The sequence below is a fragment of the Tupaia chinensis genome, unplaced genomic scaffold, assembly GCF_000334495.1.
Source record: "Tupaia chinensis unplaced genomic scaffold, TupChi_1.0 Scaffold150330_1, whole genome shotgun sequence".
NCBI classification, from domain to species: domain Eukaryota; kingdom Metazoa; phylum Chordata; class Mammalia; order Scandentia; family Tupaiidae; genus Tupaia; species Tupaia belangeri.
Genome location: NW_006210169.1, coordinates 98,850 through 115,440, shown reverse-complemented (window position 1 = coordinate 115,440; position 16,591 = coordinate 98,850). Strand labels below are relative to the sequence as shown.

Here is a 16,591-nt window from a genome sequence, read left to right as displayed (position 1 = left end):
GAATCTTTCTCATTGTTATAGTTCTTCAGCATGCCACAAAAACAGTCAAGAACTTCTCATTGGCAGGATCTGTTACACTGCACAATCACCTTAAATAATCAATTACAACCTGTACACCACCTGCTTGGCCAACTGCACTTCTGCTCTCATGGCTATCATAGCATGTTTCCTAGGGCTCTGCCTATAGGGGCTCTGCCCCTCTTCCTAGTCTTTGCTATTTGGTAGCTGCACCAGTGGTGAAACCAATCCAGCATCCACACATGGAAGTCACATAAATTCATTTTTGGCTACTTCTGCTATGGTGTTAGCTACTTTGACTGTGCAGGGAGACTGGGGAGTCAATAGATTTTCAAACAGCTGAAATAATCCACTTCCTTGGAGCTTTTCACTTGTTTCTGCATTATTCTGACCCAGGGCTTGCAGCAGACAATCAATCCAAGCATCCTTCCAAACTATTCTCAGTCTTGTCAACAGCTGTTATCTTCAGTTTCTTTAAGGTATCACTGAGATTATCTTATGATATTTTTCTTTTTTCTTGTTGACTTCTGTCTTCAAATCTAACTTCAAACATCATCTCAACATATTTGAGGATAACTTCTAGATATTCGAAATCCTAACTCCATGTTTCTCCCAGAGGGCGAGGAGCCGGCAGTGTGAGGCGAAGGGCTTCAGTGCTGGCGGTGTGGCTCAGTGTCCTTCCTCTACCTCGCTCTCTCTCCCGCAGGCAGGGAGGTACCTGCAGGAAACTGTCGCTGGGGAGGAACAGCTGCTGCTGCAAGTGGCATGGTATGGCCGTGGCAGGGACCCAAAAAGTTTTTACTTTAGTAAACTCTGGGCTTTTTTTCTATGCTTACTTTCTGGATCACTATGTGGCAAAATTAGAAAGTGCCCACCAAATTGTTCCCCATTTTCTACAGTCTAATTTGAACATGATGACCATGTCTGACTCCAGCTTGTTTTATCTATCATGCTGTGTATATGGTGGCGAAAGTTTTTATGTGATGCTTTTGCAGAAAACAGAAATGAGATCTTCAGAAGCTGCAGACCAGCCTATTCTTCCCTGGCAGATAAACACCATTTACACACCCCGATAGTATTTGGCAGAACTTTCTCTTCTTCTTCTTCTCCTTCTCCTTCTCCTTCTTCTCCTTCTCCTTCTCCTTCTCCTCCTTCTCCTTCTCCTTCTCCTTCTTCTTTTCTTTTCTCTTCTTTTCTCTTCTTTTCTCTTCTCTTCTCTTCTCTTCTCTTCTCTTCTCTTCTCTTCTCTTCTTTTCTTTCTTTCTTTCTTTCTTTCTTTCTTTCTTTCTTTCTTTCTTTCTTTCTTTCTTTTTCTCCTCCTTTCTTTCTTCTTTCTTTCTTTCTTTCTTTCTTTCTTTCTTTCTTTCTTTCTTTCTTTCTTTCTTCTCCTCCTCCTTCTTTTTTTCTTTCTTTCTTTTTTTCTTTCTTCTTCTTTTCTTCTTCTCCTTTTCTTAGGTTTCTGCTATAAGATACATGCATTCACTAAAGAGTGGAAGGGAGGGAGAAAGTGAAACATTTTCCTCCAAGTTGGTATGGCCACACAGCAATCCCTGCTTCTCTATTCTCTTCCTTGGATTTTGGGCATACACACACACACATCCCTGGCATAAACCTGTTTGCTGCTTTATTTGTGTGTGTGTGTTTGTGTGTGTGTGTGTGTGTGTGTGTGTGTGTGTGTTTTCCCCAGGATCAGATATTTCAAATCAAATACATATGAAATATATAACTACACTGTTAGTCCCTATTATTGTTCAATAAAAATGAAACTACTATTAGAAATAAAACATAGGGGCCAGCAGGCTGTGTGGTGGTGAAGGCCCATTGACCCATGTGGCCCATTGCAATTTAATTCCCAACCCTGAAGCTTGAAGGTCACATCAGGCGCATGTGCATGTGTGCCCAAAATACCAAGAGGAGAAATGAACAGAAGAGATTGTGGCATGATAAACCACTCCTGGGGAGTGGTTTCTCACTTTCTGTCTTTCTGTCTCTCTCATAAGTACATGTGCCCTACAGCAAAAATCTCACACAGACACAGAAATAGAAACAAAGCATAGAATACCATTATTCTTAATTCACATGTTCATTGTTTTGATATATTTATTTTATAAACACTATTCTACCCTATTATGTGTAAGCTGTTTTCTGGCCTTGCTGATTCTATTAGACTCAACTGTGAAACTATTTCCAGTGGACACCCTTGCAGTTTGTTGCTGGGTAAGGTAGTGTCAATCTTAGATCTCATACTGGACCATGTTAGTCATAAAATGGAGGATGTGTTTTCATCAGGGCTACCTGTAGGTGCCTTAAACTTTGAATCTGACTTTTATTCCCAGATTATAAGCCCAAAATAATTACAGATAAATTATTAAGAAAATATTTTATAACTTTTTCAACCAAGCTTAAACATCTATGCAATTAAGAACAAAGAATTGACTAATATCAGAATACCACACTTGGAAATATATTACAGGAAGAAAAAGAAACACAGTTTAAAGATTAAAGACTCAACATTCTAATACATTTCACATTTGGGTACCTCAAAATTTGTTGTCATACAAAATACACTATCAAGTAATCCTCAAAATAAAATGTGGTACTGTCAAATATGGAAAGTTATAAGAAATCATGCTTCCATGTTTCCAATAAATAAGAAATAAATATTGTTTGAAGTTTTCTATATATGTTATACAATTCCAGACATTCTAATAGAAATCATTTGATTTTCATCACTAATAAAAGTAAATATTTATGTTCAGGTCAGAATATGCCAAGAAAAAAAAGTGCTCATTTTTTGTGAAGGAATTGCAAAACCAAGTGTACAAAACAGGAACTAAAGATAGAGGTATGAAGCAAGCCCATATCATGGTGGTTAAGGGGACTGAATCACACAGACCCTAGTTGTTACATGAGTTCCAAACTAGATAGCTGTGCAAACTTTCCAGGAGCTTTTATTTTGTGTAAAATCATCATAAGAGGAAAAAAATGTGTAGAGAAGATTGTGGCATGACCATTTTATGAAAGTGGCAGTGTCTCACTTTCTTTCTCTCTCTTTCTTTCTGTATGTGTGTGTGTCTAGTGAGTGAATGTGTGCTCTTGGAAATTAAAAAAAAAAGAAAAATTGGTGCCAGCAATTGGCATGGTGGTTAAGGCACTGGACTCCGAAATGACCAATCATGGTAAGAGTCCTAGACTTGGTGGCTTTCTTTCTCACTTTCCCTTTCTCACTTTGTTTCTGTCCTTCTCTGGTGAGTGCACAGGCCCTATAGCAAATTTTTAAAATAATAGTAATAAAATTATTTTTTTTAATTATAAAGAAAAAATAGAGATAGGGCTTGGAACACAAAAGAAAACATACACATATATGTGGGTGCCAAACATGCTCCTGAGATAATAAGCCAAGAGGATCTGCTGATTCAGATGGCAAAGACAGAGGTAGTGCAAAAAAAAAAGAGATTGAATTTCACTCTAATATTTTTCCTAAGAATTATTAATTTCATGTGTCATTATCATTATTATTGTTATTAAAATTTGGTACAGGTCATGCACGTTCACCATAGATGAGGAAGTGAAAGGGAAAGTGAGAAGCAAGTCACCAGGTTGAGACTCAAGCTGCAATAAGTCATGTGGGAGTCTAGGATCTAACCTTCCACATCATCTGCTGATTCCCACTCTAATTCTTTGAGAAACTATTGGGTTGTTGGAAGAGTCAAAAATGTGTAATGACTTTTCTGACAATTCATTACTATTGCCTAAGTATTTTCACGAATTCATAGTTTAGAAAAGATTAGTTAAAGCACATATTTTTGTTTAAAAAATAATTGAAACACAGATATGTTTGTCAATTTATGTAATCTCCCTGACTTCTTTTCTGCTACATAACAGTAGACATAAGTAGTTGCAACAGAACTTATGATGTATAAAGGCAAAAGTATTACCAGTCTTTTAGAAAGAAAGGATTAACAAACCATGCTTTCAGATGTATATATATGAATACCTCAAAAATATTCCATTCTTCTATCATATAATTAAAATACCAATTTCTCAAAAAATAGCTCTTTAGAAGTAATCAATTTCCATTGAGGATTTTAATGTTTTAAAGTAAAATTGTTTTGTCTTTTACATATGAGCGTTTGATAGAAAAATAAAAATGTACAATTTAAAAGTCTGTACACAAAGTGGCATGTTATATGCAAAAAAAGGATAGACATAAAAGGATACTCCAGAAGAACAAAGTGATGTTGACTGTAGTCGAATACATGGGAGTCCAGCAACATAGCCATTACACCAACTGCTAGTCACTATTTATTCTAATTTTAATACCTTTGTTTCTACTAGCTTTTTGTGTACTTTGCCCTTCTTTTCCAGAGTTTCCTGATGTGTTAAATAATGTTGATGTCTTTATGTCTTTATGATGTCTTCATCTTTTCATTTTCTACTCTGGATAATATTATTTTATCCTTCTTATAAGTTAAGTTTATAATGTTGCTAAACATTTTCCCTAAATGTCAAGAAAGTACCTAGAAATGTTCACCAGGATTCACTAATAATATGAAGAGAACAAACAAAAAATATCTTTAAAAACAAAGTTATTGTAGCTTGAGCTACTCATAATTGATTATCTGCATTCTTATAAAGTTTGGGGGCAGGAAGTAGCATAGTGATTAAGGTGCTGGATTCCCATGTCATTTGAGTCATAAACCGAGCATCTTGAAATTCACATCAGGTGCATGTGCATGCATGCCTAAAATGGCAAGTTGAAGGAGAAGGGACTGCATGAGGCCATCCCCCATGGTGGGTGGTTTCTCACATTCTGTCTCTCTGTCACTCTTTGTCTCTCTGTGTAGTGCATGTACTCCATACCAAAAAGCTCTATAAAAAAGAACTCATATAGAGGAAGCTTCAAGTGGCAAAGTGGGTAAGGTGCTGGATTTTCACATGATCAACTACAGTGCTAATCTTGGATCTGGCTGCTTGAAAATCATGCCAGGCATGTATGTGTGCATGTCCAAAATCCCAGTAGGAGAATGGAGGAGAAGGAATTGCAGCCATGGTCATTCCTCCTGAGGGGAGGAGTTTCTCACTTTATCTCTCACCATCTCCCTGACTTCTTTTCTGCTACATAAACACTCATGCCCTATGGTAAAGTCCTTTTAAAAATAGAAAGAGTTGTATAGTTGAAAGATTCCTCATTACCATTTATCTGTTGAGCAATATTAACACGAAATGATACATTTAGTAAGTTTCAATCCAGTAGTAAATTTTATATTTAATTACAATGAAATTATTGTAAATTGATTTACTTTTCTTTTTGGAAGTTGGTTTTTTTTTGTTTTTTTTTTTTTTGTTTTTTTTTTTTTTTTTTTCTATAGGGCATGTGTGCTTGCCAGACAGACAGACAGAGATAGACAGAGAGACAGAAAACGAGAAATCACCCCCCAGGGGAGATGGCCATGCCACAATTTCTTCTCCATTCTCCTCTCGGGATCTTGGTCACACACGCACACGTGCCCGACCTGAGTTTAAGCCACCAGGTCCGGGACGTGAACCGCGATCGACTACATGAGAGTCCAGCGACATAGCCATTATGATAACTGCTGGTCCCTTAAATGTTTTTATATGTATTTTTTATTTCAATTTCTTTTATACATTCAATCATGTATGTCACTTAGCTTGCAAAGTGAATATTCCAACATGTATACATTTCTCAGCCGTCCAGTTAAGAATACTATACACGTTATTTTTAAGAGAAAACAACCCATTTCTTTGTCCCATAAATACCTTGTCTCTCTATTTTTCTGCACAAAAAATTTTTTTCTTTGATTTTATTTTTTTCATTTCACTTTCTTCCACACATTCAATCACATTATTATGTTCACCTGTTGAAATATCCATTTTGTAAGACAAATAATAATCCAATTTACTCTTTTTTAAAGAGATGCTTGTTGTAGAGCAAAAAAGCTCACCAGAAACAGAGACAGAGAGACAGAAAGTGAGAAATTACCCTCCCCCCCAGGGTTATGGCCACACCACAATCTCGTTTCCTGTACTTTCCTCTCTGGGTCTTGGGCACACACACACATGCACCTGGTGTGAGTTTTAAGTCACCAGGTCCAGAACTCAAACTGCAGTCAACTACATGTGAGTACAGAAACTTGATTTCCTCTTAGAACTGAGTTCTTATAGTATTAAACTTTTAATTATTAATAGATTGTAGCTTTCTTACATAGAATCTATTTCCCACTCTTGGGGGAAAAATGGAAGAACTGAGATCATGATCTCTATGCAGAGAATGTTTTATTACTTAATTACATTTCTTGGTTTAACTTAAAAGGTTAATTTATAAGAAGTAAACTACGTGGTTTTCAAATTACATTATGTAGAAATATTACATTGAGGAAAATAGAGTCTTCAAATTTAAAAAATGAAACAAAAGTAGTTGTGCAGTTTTAGAGAACTTAATAAAAAGTCGTTGTTTAAATCAGTAAACTTTGGTGTCAATACAGAATGGTTATCAGTATTATGTGTGAAGATGACGACTAAGGGATCTGCAGCATTTTCAGAATCCTTGTATCCTTTCTTTCTTTCAGTGGTTTTTGCCTTAGGGCACCTGTGCTTGCCATAAAGAAAGAGAGAGAAAGAGACAGTGATAGGCAAAGTGAGAAATCAACTCCAGGGAAAATGGCCACCCCACAATCTCTTCTCCTTTATTCTCCTCCTGGGATCTTGGGCATGCACACACACATATCTGACCTGAATTTTAAACCACTGTTCTTGACTCAAACTTCTGTCAGTCATGTGCGAGTCCAGCAACATAACTTATGTACCATCTGTTGATTTGCCCCTTTTCAGTCTTTATATTCATGTTTGGTGTCCTAAGATTTATGGTCCTCTCTTGAAAAGGATTTTTTGTTTCTCTGCCTACTTGCCCATCTCTTCACCAAGTCTCACAGAACTCACATTTCTGGCTTGAATATGGCTGCCTTTTTGTTCTTCAGAGACACATTCTTATCTTCTTGGCTTTTCAAGCTTCTTTAAAAAGACAAGCACACTAGGGAACCAGCAGTTAGTGTAATGGCTATGTCGCTGGACTCCCATGTAGTCGACCGCGGTTCGCGTCCCGGATCCAGTGGCTTAAAACTCACGCCAGGCACGTGTGTGTGCGTGCCCAAGATCCCGAGAGGAGAATGGAGGAGAAGGGATCGCAGCGTGACCATCCCCTCTGGGGGGTGATTTCTCGCTTTCTGTCTCTATGTCTCTCTCTGTCTGTCTGGCGAGCGCACGCGCCCTGTAGCGAAAACCTCTCCAAAAAAAAAAAAAAAAAGACAAGCACACTTGTAAAACAGGAATTTGATGATTAATCTGAGGGTGCTCTGGGCAAGATCTATTTTCTTCAAACCATTCACCCAGGCAGCCTTTATGGTACAGACAAGGCAGTCCTGCTGTAGTATCCCGCTGCAGCAATTCTTCAAGGCACATGGCACATTCCCAACATCTTTAATCAGTACATCCTCATTACAGGTTATTCTTGGCTTTGTTCAACACACACAAGATGCATATCCATGTCACCTAAGGGTACAAATTTTGTACACACAAGACACTTAAATTTTCTGAACACACACAGTGAGAGGTGCACTAGTAAGAAACTGATCACCAGAGCATGGCCTGTTCGGTCACCTCTGGCCAACTTCTCTCTACCACTGCCACCGTTATCCCTGGAGTGGCTGAGCATGGAGTCCTATAAGCCCCACAGGCCACTACTGCCATTTGAGTGCTGAAGGAAGACTGCATGGAGGACACATTCAGAAACCGGCTACATAGGGTCTCCAGGAGGTGCTGGAATGATGAGGTCCAGCATCTGAACTGGAAACCTGTCATTCCCTCCTGCCCCGACTCTTTTAGGTCTTCTCCAGGAAAGAACATATCAGGAGACTGTGAGACACTCACCATTTCATCTCTAGCAGCCACAACTGCTGGGCTCTGGTCTCCACATAGCTTCCTACAGGAGCCACTGCTAAAGCCACCATCCTCTTGATACCATAGGGGTTCTTGAAGAAGTTTGTTTGTTTGTTAGAATCCCAAAGTTCTTGACCTGGAAGCTAGGAAATCAGGTGGGTCATGTGTGCATGGGTACTCAAAATTACCACAGGAGAGGAATAGTATTATTTTTATTTTATAAATTTAATTACTATATATTACTTTGCTTGTATCTCTAAGCAAAACTTCTACAACATTCCACAAGTTCTGATAAGATCTGTTTCCAGTTTTGTCTTAGGTATTTTTGTTAGTTACCCAGCAGGTGGTATAGTAGTTAAGCCACAGGACTCCCACATGTAGTCCACTGCAGTTAGAATCCCAAAGTTCTTGACCTGGAATCTAGGAAATCAGGTGGGTCATGTATGTATGGGTACCAAAAATTACCACAGGAGAATGTAAGAGAAGGAATTAGAGCATGGCCATCCTGGAATCTAGGAAATCAGGTGGGTCATGTATGTATGGGTACCAAAAATTACCACAGGAGAATGTAAGAGAAGGAATTAGAGCATGGCCATCCCCTGAAGGGAGATTTCTCATTTTCCCTTTCACCGTCTATGCCTCCCACCAGCACAGTCCTGAAACTTAAAAAAAAAAAAAAAAAAGAATTATTATTTAAATAAAAATATGTATTATGTATAAATCTACTTTGCTTCACAAATATAAACATATAATTTGCATTTACTAAAACTTTGGGGGGCCAGCAGGTGGTGTGAGATTTAAGTGGCTGAACTCTCACATGGCTGTGCAATTCCTTTAAAAAAAAAAAAGCTTTGAACTAGTCCCTATTAAAGATACTGGAATTTTTTAACTACAGAAGAGAAGATTATTTAAATTTGTAGGATTAACAATAGACACCTGGCTGAACGTCACACATATAGGAACTATGTGTGCTGCTGCACAATTCTGGAAGCCTCATGAGAAATTTGGGTGCTTCTCTCTTTTTCACATAAAAAATAAATTTAATTTTTTAAGAGAACAGTTGACACCAAATAGGTACAGAGTCATCATAAGTATTATTCTGTTTACCTCTGGGGGGTCTTCTAATCTCTGTCAGAGTTACAAGTTCATATTATGTGGTCTGCAGTCTTGCTTTATACTATGAGACCTGTCCTACAGGCAATGTATTTCCAGAATATTCTCAGAGTACACTTTAAAAAATAACTGATGCATATGCATTATACATATTTATGGGGTTCAGGGTGATTATTCAATACATAAAAACAATGTATGATGATCGCATCAGATTATTGCATACAGACCACCTCAAGTCTTTATTATTTCTGTTGGAAACATTATAAATTGTTTTACATTTTTAAGAAATATAGCAAATCATTATTAACTACATTCACCCTAGTATGTCATGAAATACAAGAACACATTTCTCCCATTTAACTGTAAGTTTGTACCTTTATCCATCCTTGTCCTATGCCCGCTTTACCCCATTATCCCCATCTCCAAGACACTAGCTGACCCACTATATCTTAGGTTTTATTTTATTTTATTTTATTTTATTTTATTTTGCCATTTACAGTACTGAGATATGGCATGTGTGTTTGCCAGAAAGAGACAGAGAGACACAGAGAGAGGGAAAGTTAGAAATCACCCAAGGTGGATGGCTGTACCACATATTGCCAGCATGATTTTCAAGTTGCCAGGTCTAGTATTGAAACTGCACTTGGCCTTGTGGGATTCCAGCACCTTACCCCCCATATAATCTGCTGGTCCTGTAACTCATTATTTTTACCAGATACATTCTATCCTCCAGATACAAGTAAAATCAGTAATATTTATTTGTGGGTCTTGCTTTGCAGTTGTAGAAAAAGTAATTTGAAATTTGAATAAAACCACAAAAGGCACTGAATGGCCAAGGCAATCCTAAAAAGACAAAGAAATATAACAAAAAAAAAACAAAAACAAAAACAAAAACAAAACAAAGACTAGCTGGAAGAATTACACTACCAGCCTTTAAATACTCTACAAAATTTTATGAACAAAAATAGCGTGAGAGCTAGGGGACCAGCAGTTAGCATAATGGCTATGTTGCTGGACTCCCACGTAGTCGACCACGGTTCACATCTTGGACCCGGTGGCTTAAACTCACGCTGGGAGCGTGTGCGTGTCTGCCCAAGATCCCGAGAGGAGAATAGAGGAGAAGAGATTGCAGTGTGGCCATCCCCCCAGGGGGTGATTTTTCACTTTTTGTCTCTCTGTCTCTCTGTCTCTCTCTCTGACTGGCGAGCACATGGGCCCTATAGTAAAAACGACTTCAAAAAAAAAAAATAGCATGAGAACGGAAAAGAAAAAGAAAAAAACAAAACAAACAGATTTCAACCACCAAAGACCTTCTGCACAGACTTCACCCTCCTGCTCCTCCTGTAGCCAGGAGCCAGACTACAGGTCACCTTATTCTGCATTCCTCTAAATGCTCAGATTTAACTCCAAAAAAAATAGGAAAAGAAATGTATAGTCCATAAGATGACCGGAAACCACTGTAGAGTCACAAGAAATATGAGAAACCAGGAAAATATTTCTCCTCTAGTGGAAAAGAATAACTTATCTTCCTCCACAAAGAATACAAGGGAATTCATGGAACTGCCTGATAAATAATTTGAAACATTCATAGTGACAAAGTTAACAGACATGCAAGAGAATAGAGACAACGAACTTCAGAAGATGCAGGAGAAAAGAGACACCAAGTTCTAGGAGGTGAGAAAGTTCTTGCACAATCTGAAAAAGGAGATACACATCATAAAAAAGAATAAAACAAATTTGTTAAAGATGAAGGCTGTAATACAGGAAATCAAAACTTCCTTTGAAAATATCAGAAACATATTAGATCATGCAGAAGTTTGAATCTCAGATGTAGAAGATAGAACCTCTGACCAAGAAAAAAATAAGAAAAAGACTGAGAAAATGACCCCCAAAATGAGAATAATATACGAGTAATACTAGATACCATTAAACATCAAAACATGTGGATCATCGGTATCCCAGAAAGTGAAAAAACTAATAAGGGTATTGACAACCTATTCCATGAAATCATGAAAGAAAACTTTCCAAACCTATCAAGACACTCAAATATCCAGACTCAAGAAATATAAAGGACTCATCTAGAATCAACCCAAGAAAATCTTCCCTGAGGCAGATTGACCAAAATCACAGACAAGGTACTAAAACTGGCAAGAGAAAAATGTCAAGTTATTTTCAAAGGATATCCCGTAAGGGTAACCTCACACCTCTCATCAACAATACTAGCAAGGAAAGAATGGGAAAATATATTCAAAGTGTTAAGTCAAAAAAAAAATTCAGCCAAGAATTCTATGATGGCAGCTCTGTCATCCCTAAATCCAGCACCAGTCATTGACATCCATTCGATTCCCATTCTGGTCCCACCTGTACTCTCCCTGAGAAAGAATAATAAAACCCATCACTGCTCACCAAATTAACTGCTACATTACATTACCGCTGTGACCAAAATCGCTTGTCCCTCGGTGTTTCCTATAGTGTAAGCACTTTGGCTCTGGGCACTTCCCATCTGCCAAACCCCCTTTTGAACCTCTCCTTCAGTCTGTAATCTCACCATCATCAGAGAAGCTGAAAAAAGCAGAAAGACCAAATATACCCAAAATGTTTAACTCAAAAATCAGGTGGAGTGGTCCTTTCCCCTGCTTCTGCCTACCCTAAATATGCTAACCTACTCCACCACTTTCTTGCTTCCTCCTGGATATTTTTAATAGGTTCATCTACCTACTATTTGAACTGAATCATAACCTTTTTTCCTGGCTTTAAGTTTTAAGCAAATGTCTCTTAAAATTTTTTTATTTTGATTTATTAAAACAAACTTTTTTGAAATTAAAAATGCATTTAAAAAGTAATAATAATTAATAAATTAAACATACAAGTCTTTAAAAAGTATTCAAAGGTAAACTGCAACTGCTATTCAATCACAACACAGTGACTTTCAAAAACATCTACTTTTAAAAATCACTTATAAAATATGTGAAATGTTACATATTCTTTACTTGATAATATACACAAGTCACACTAAAATATCTTTCAATAAGGCAGAGATTCAGATACAGAGAATTATAATTGAATTGAGATAGTGGAGATAAAAAATAGAGAGATCACTACCTTATTTTCAGCCCTTGCCTTTAATGGGTTAATGAACACAAAGAAACACACAGCTGAATCTGCTTGGTTTTGTAAAGTGAAGGGATTTCCCCAGTATTTATGTATTCATATAACTATGTACATATAGCCCAAGTAATAAAACAGCATCCACTAGGTTTTTGTTTTTCAGAGATTTTTGCCTTAAGGCATATATGCTCACTGGAGAGATAAAGATAGAGACAGTGAGAAGGAAAGTGAGAAATTGTCCTTCGGGGTGATGGACACACCACAATCTCTTCTTGTCCAGTTTTTCTGGGATCTTAGTCATGCATTCACATGTTTTGGGTGTGATTTTCAGGCAACCAGGTCTGGGACTTAAATTATAATTAATCATATGGAGCCCAATGATGTAACCCCTATGCCATCTGCTGACCTTCCAGTAAGTTTTGAGATGGCATCCACCATCTTTGTAGACAGATGAGTATTACTAATAAATTACCAATTATATTTTAGAAAGGACAAACAGTAATGGCATTTACTGAGTGTAAATTATTATCAAAATGAAAGAAACAACAACAAAAACAACATTCATTTAATCATAAGCCAATCAAACTGAAAACAGGACTGTCCAACAAAAATATGGCATCTGCTGTATATCCGAATTATGGTGTAGATGATCAATTAAATTATGGTACACATAAAAAAATAAGAAATGAGCCTGGCAGGTGATGTGGAGGTTGAAGCACTGAACTTCCACATGGCCATCCACAGTTTGAGTCCTGGACTTAGAGACGTTCTTTTTTACTTTCCCTTTTCCTGTCCCTGTCTCTCTCTGGTCAAGTTGAAAAATAACAATAACTTATTGAATTAAATAAATAAATAAATAATTTTTAAAACTTTTTTTTTTACATTCTATCACCATATATCGTTACAGCTTACACCAGTCCAGTTGAAGATACTATATACATTATCATGAAGCATTCCATAAATGTCTTGCTTCTCTTTTTTTTTTTTTTTGAATTCCTTCCCTCACCCTTCCCTCCTTCTCCCACCCTCTTCTCACACTGTATCCAGAATCTAGCCATTTTCCATGCTTCTATATATTCACATCTTTCTGTTTCTACCATAGAGTGCAGACAGTGGGTAATATTAAGTGGAGACATACAATGTCTCTTTCATAACCTGGCTTGCTTTACTCAGCAGTAAATCTTCATATTCATTTACTTTCTATCAAATGTCAGGGTCCTGTTTTATTTTTTTTTTTTTTTATGACTGAGTAGTATTCCATAGAGTATATTTGCCATACTTTTTCAATCCATTCATCTATTTGTGGACTTTTGAGTTATATTCATCTCTTAGCAATTGTTAATAACACCGCAATAAACATAGATGTGCAAGCACCCTTATGACTGTTATTCTATCTTTTGTGTAGATATCCAGTAGAAGAATAGGTGTATCATATAGTAGTTCAATTTGTAGATCTTTGAGGAACCTCCATATTGTTCTCTACAGTGGCTGGACCAAATTACATTCTTACTGACAGTGTAGGACAGTTCCACTTTCACTATATAACAGGGTTCCAAAAGGTGCAGAATACTGAAGGCATGAGTAGTTTCTGGAGGTAGACCACTAGAAGCTGCATATCAGCTCCAACACTAAATAGCCATGTGACCTTGGTCACATTATTTATTAGGCTGTGGGCAAAGTCATGACTTATTTTTCCATGTTTTTCTCATAGTTGCGACCCATTCCAAGGGTTGTAGATTTATACTAATTACTGTCTTTTGCTTTGCAGAAACTTCTTAATCTGATATTATCCCACTTGCCTATTTTGGGGATTATTACCTGTACTTTGTGGGTCTTATTTAAGAAATCTTTGCCTACCTTCATGTCTCCCAGAGTATCCCCAGTGTTTTCCACCAATTTACTAATCTCTATTAAAGTCACAAAGTTCATATTATGTAATCTGCAGCCTTACTCTTTATTATGAGTGCTGCCTTACAGGCAATGTATTTCCAGAATTCTCTCAGAGCACATTCTTTTTAAATAAATCATGCACATGCATTATCCATATTTATGGCTTTCAATGTATTTTTTTAACATAAACAATGTGTGATGACAAATCAGGTTAATTGCATAGAGACCACATCAAATATTTGTGAGTTGTGTTGGAAACATTATAAATTGTTTTACATTTTTGAGATACACAAAAAATTGCTGTTACCTACATTCACTCTCATATGCTATGGAATACAAAAACACATTTCTACCATTTAATTGTCATTTTGTACATTTCTCCATCCTTGTCCTATGTTCTCACCCCCCCATTATTCCCGTCCTCTAGCTACTAGCTGACCAACTAATTCTTTTTTTCTTTTTCTTTAGGATAGGACATATGTGCTTTCCACAGAGAGACACAGACATACAGAGGCAGGGAAAGTGACAAGTCATCTTTCAGAAGGATGGCTATGCCACATGTAGCTGGCATTGTTTTCAAGCTGCCAGGTCTGAGACTGGAAATACAGTTAGCCATGTGGGATTTCAGCACCTTAATCACCATGAAAACTGCTGGCCCTTTAACCCACTATTAGTACTAGATACATTCTAGCCTCTACATAGAAGTAACACCTGTAATATGTGTCTTTCTGTGCCTGGCTTTGCAGTTGTGGAGGAAATAATTCTAAAATTTGAATACATTCACAAAAGACCATGAATGGCCAAGACAATCCTAAATAGACAAAAATAGAACAAAGAAAATTTGGAGGTGCCTTTAAGTACACTACAAATATATACGAACAAAAATAATATGGGAATAGCAAAAACTAAACAATGGAAACCGACAGTTTAATTTAACAGAAACAAAGAAATAGAAGTGATCACTTTTTACATTCAACTGATATTCTTTTTTAAAAGAGTTATTTTTTTAACTTTATTATTATTATTTTTAATTTGACCAGAGGGCGACAGAAAGAAAGAGAGAGAAAGTGAGAAAACAACCTGCCAGGTCTGGGACTCAAATCACTGTCTACCAAATGGAAGTCAGCTCTCAACCACAATATCACCTGCTGGGAACCAGCAGTTGGCGTAATGGTTATGTCACTGGACTCCCACATAATCGACCACAGTTTGCGTCCCAGACCCGGTGGCTTAAAACTCACGCTGGGCACGTGTGCATGTGTGCCCAAGATCCCAAGAGGAGAATAGAGGAGAAGGGATTGCAGCGTGACCATCCCCCCTTGGTGGTGATTTCTCGCTTTCTGTCTTTATGTCTCTCTGTGTCTGTCTGGCGAGTGCACGCGCCCTATAGCGAAAACCTCTTCAAAAAAAAAATATCACCTGTCAGTCCCTGATTTTCACAATGACACAAAGAACATACACTGGGGAAGAACATTACTTCAATAAATCGTTCTGGAGATAGTGTATATCCATGTGATAAAGAACAGATTACAATCTGAAATGTAAAAATGTAAGGCACAAAGCCAAAATGCCTGAGGTGGTGGTATGAGCATAGATTTATTAAAGAATATTTGAAAATCAGAGGCAACAAAATCAGAAAGAGACAACTGATATTTTAGAAAACAAAACTGATTCTGCACAGCAAATAATCAACAGGGTGAAGAGATACCACAGGACAGGATAAAGGTATATGCAATGTATTCATCTAATGAAGGATTAATATTTAGAACATATGAAAAACTCAATAGGGACCAGCAGTTGGCATAATGGCTATGTCGCTGGACTCTCAAGTAGTCAATCACAGTTTGAGTCCTGGACACGGTGGCTTAAACTCATGCTGGGTGCGTGTGCATTGGTGCCCAATATCCCAAGAGGAGACTGGAGAAGGGATTGTTGTGTGGCCATCCTCTTAGGGGGATGATTTTTCTTGCTTTCTTTCTCTCTTTCTCTCTCTGTCTTTCAAGCACATGTGCCCTATGGGGGGAAAATAACTCTTCAAAACAAAAAACTCAATAGACCCAACAGTAATAAGAAAAATATAGCCCTGATTACAAAATTAAATCAACATTCTGAATGTCTTCTGAAGAAGACAAAAAATATTCAAGTATGTGAAAAAAAAATGCTCAATATCACTGATTACAAGAAACACATAAAATTAAGCTAAAAAGTAATAATAAATGTGGGGCTGGATGGTGATGACCTGATAAAACTCGACACACTGCAAGTTTAACTCACAATAGAAGGTTTAGGATTCACCTCTGGAGAGCTCCCTGGCATACTTTTACAGTAAATTTGCACTGGCTTAGGCTGGAGGTAGGTAACGTGTTGAGACACTGTTGGAAGTGCCCGTTTCTCTGTCTATAGATCTCTTTATCTTGCATTGTTTGTCTCTTTTACTTAAGAAAAGAGTTAATATTGAAAGAGGTTTTTTTTTTGGGGGGGGGGAGGAGGTTGCCATAGGTTCAGC

At 37.3% G+C, this 16,591-nt stretch overlaps 1 pseudogene; it reads right to left on the bottom strand.

The window, feature by feature from the left end:
- LOC102495352 (rap1 GTPase-GDP dissociation stimulator 1-like) overlaps window positions 1-16,591 on the bottom strand; it is a 114,826-nt pseudogene that overhangs the window by 1,666 nt on the left and 96,569 nt on the right.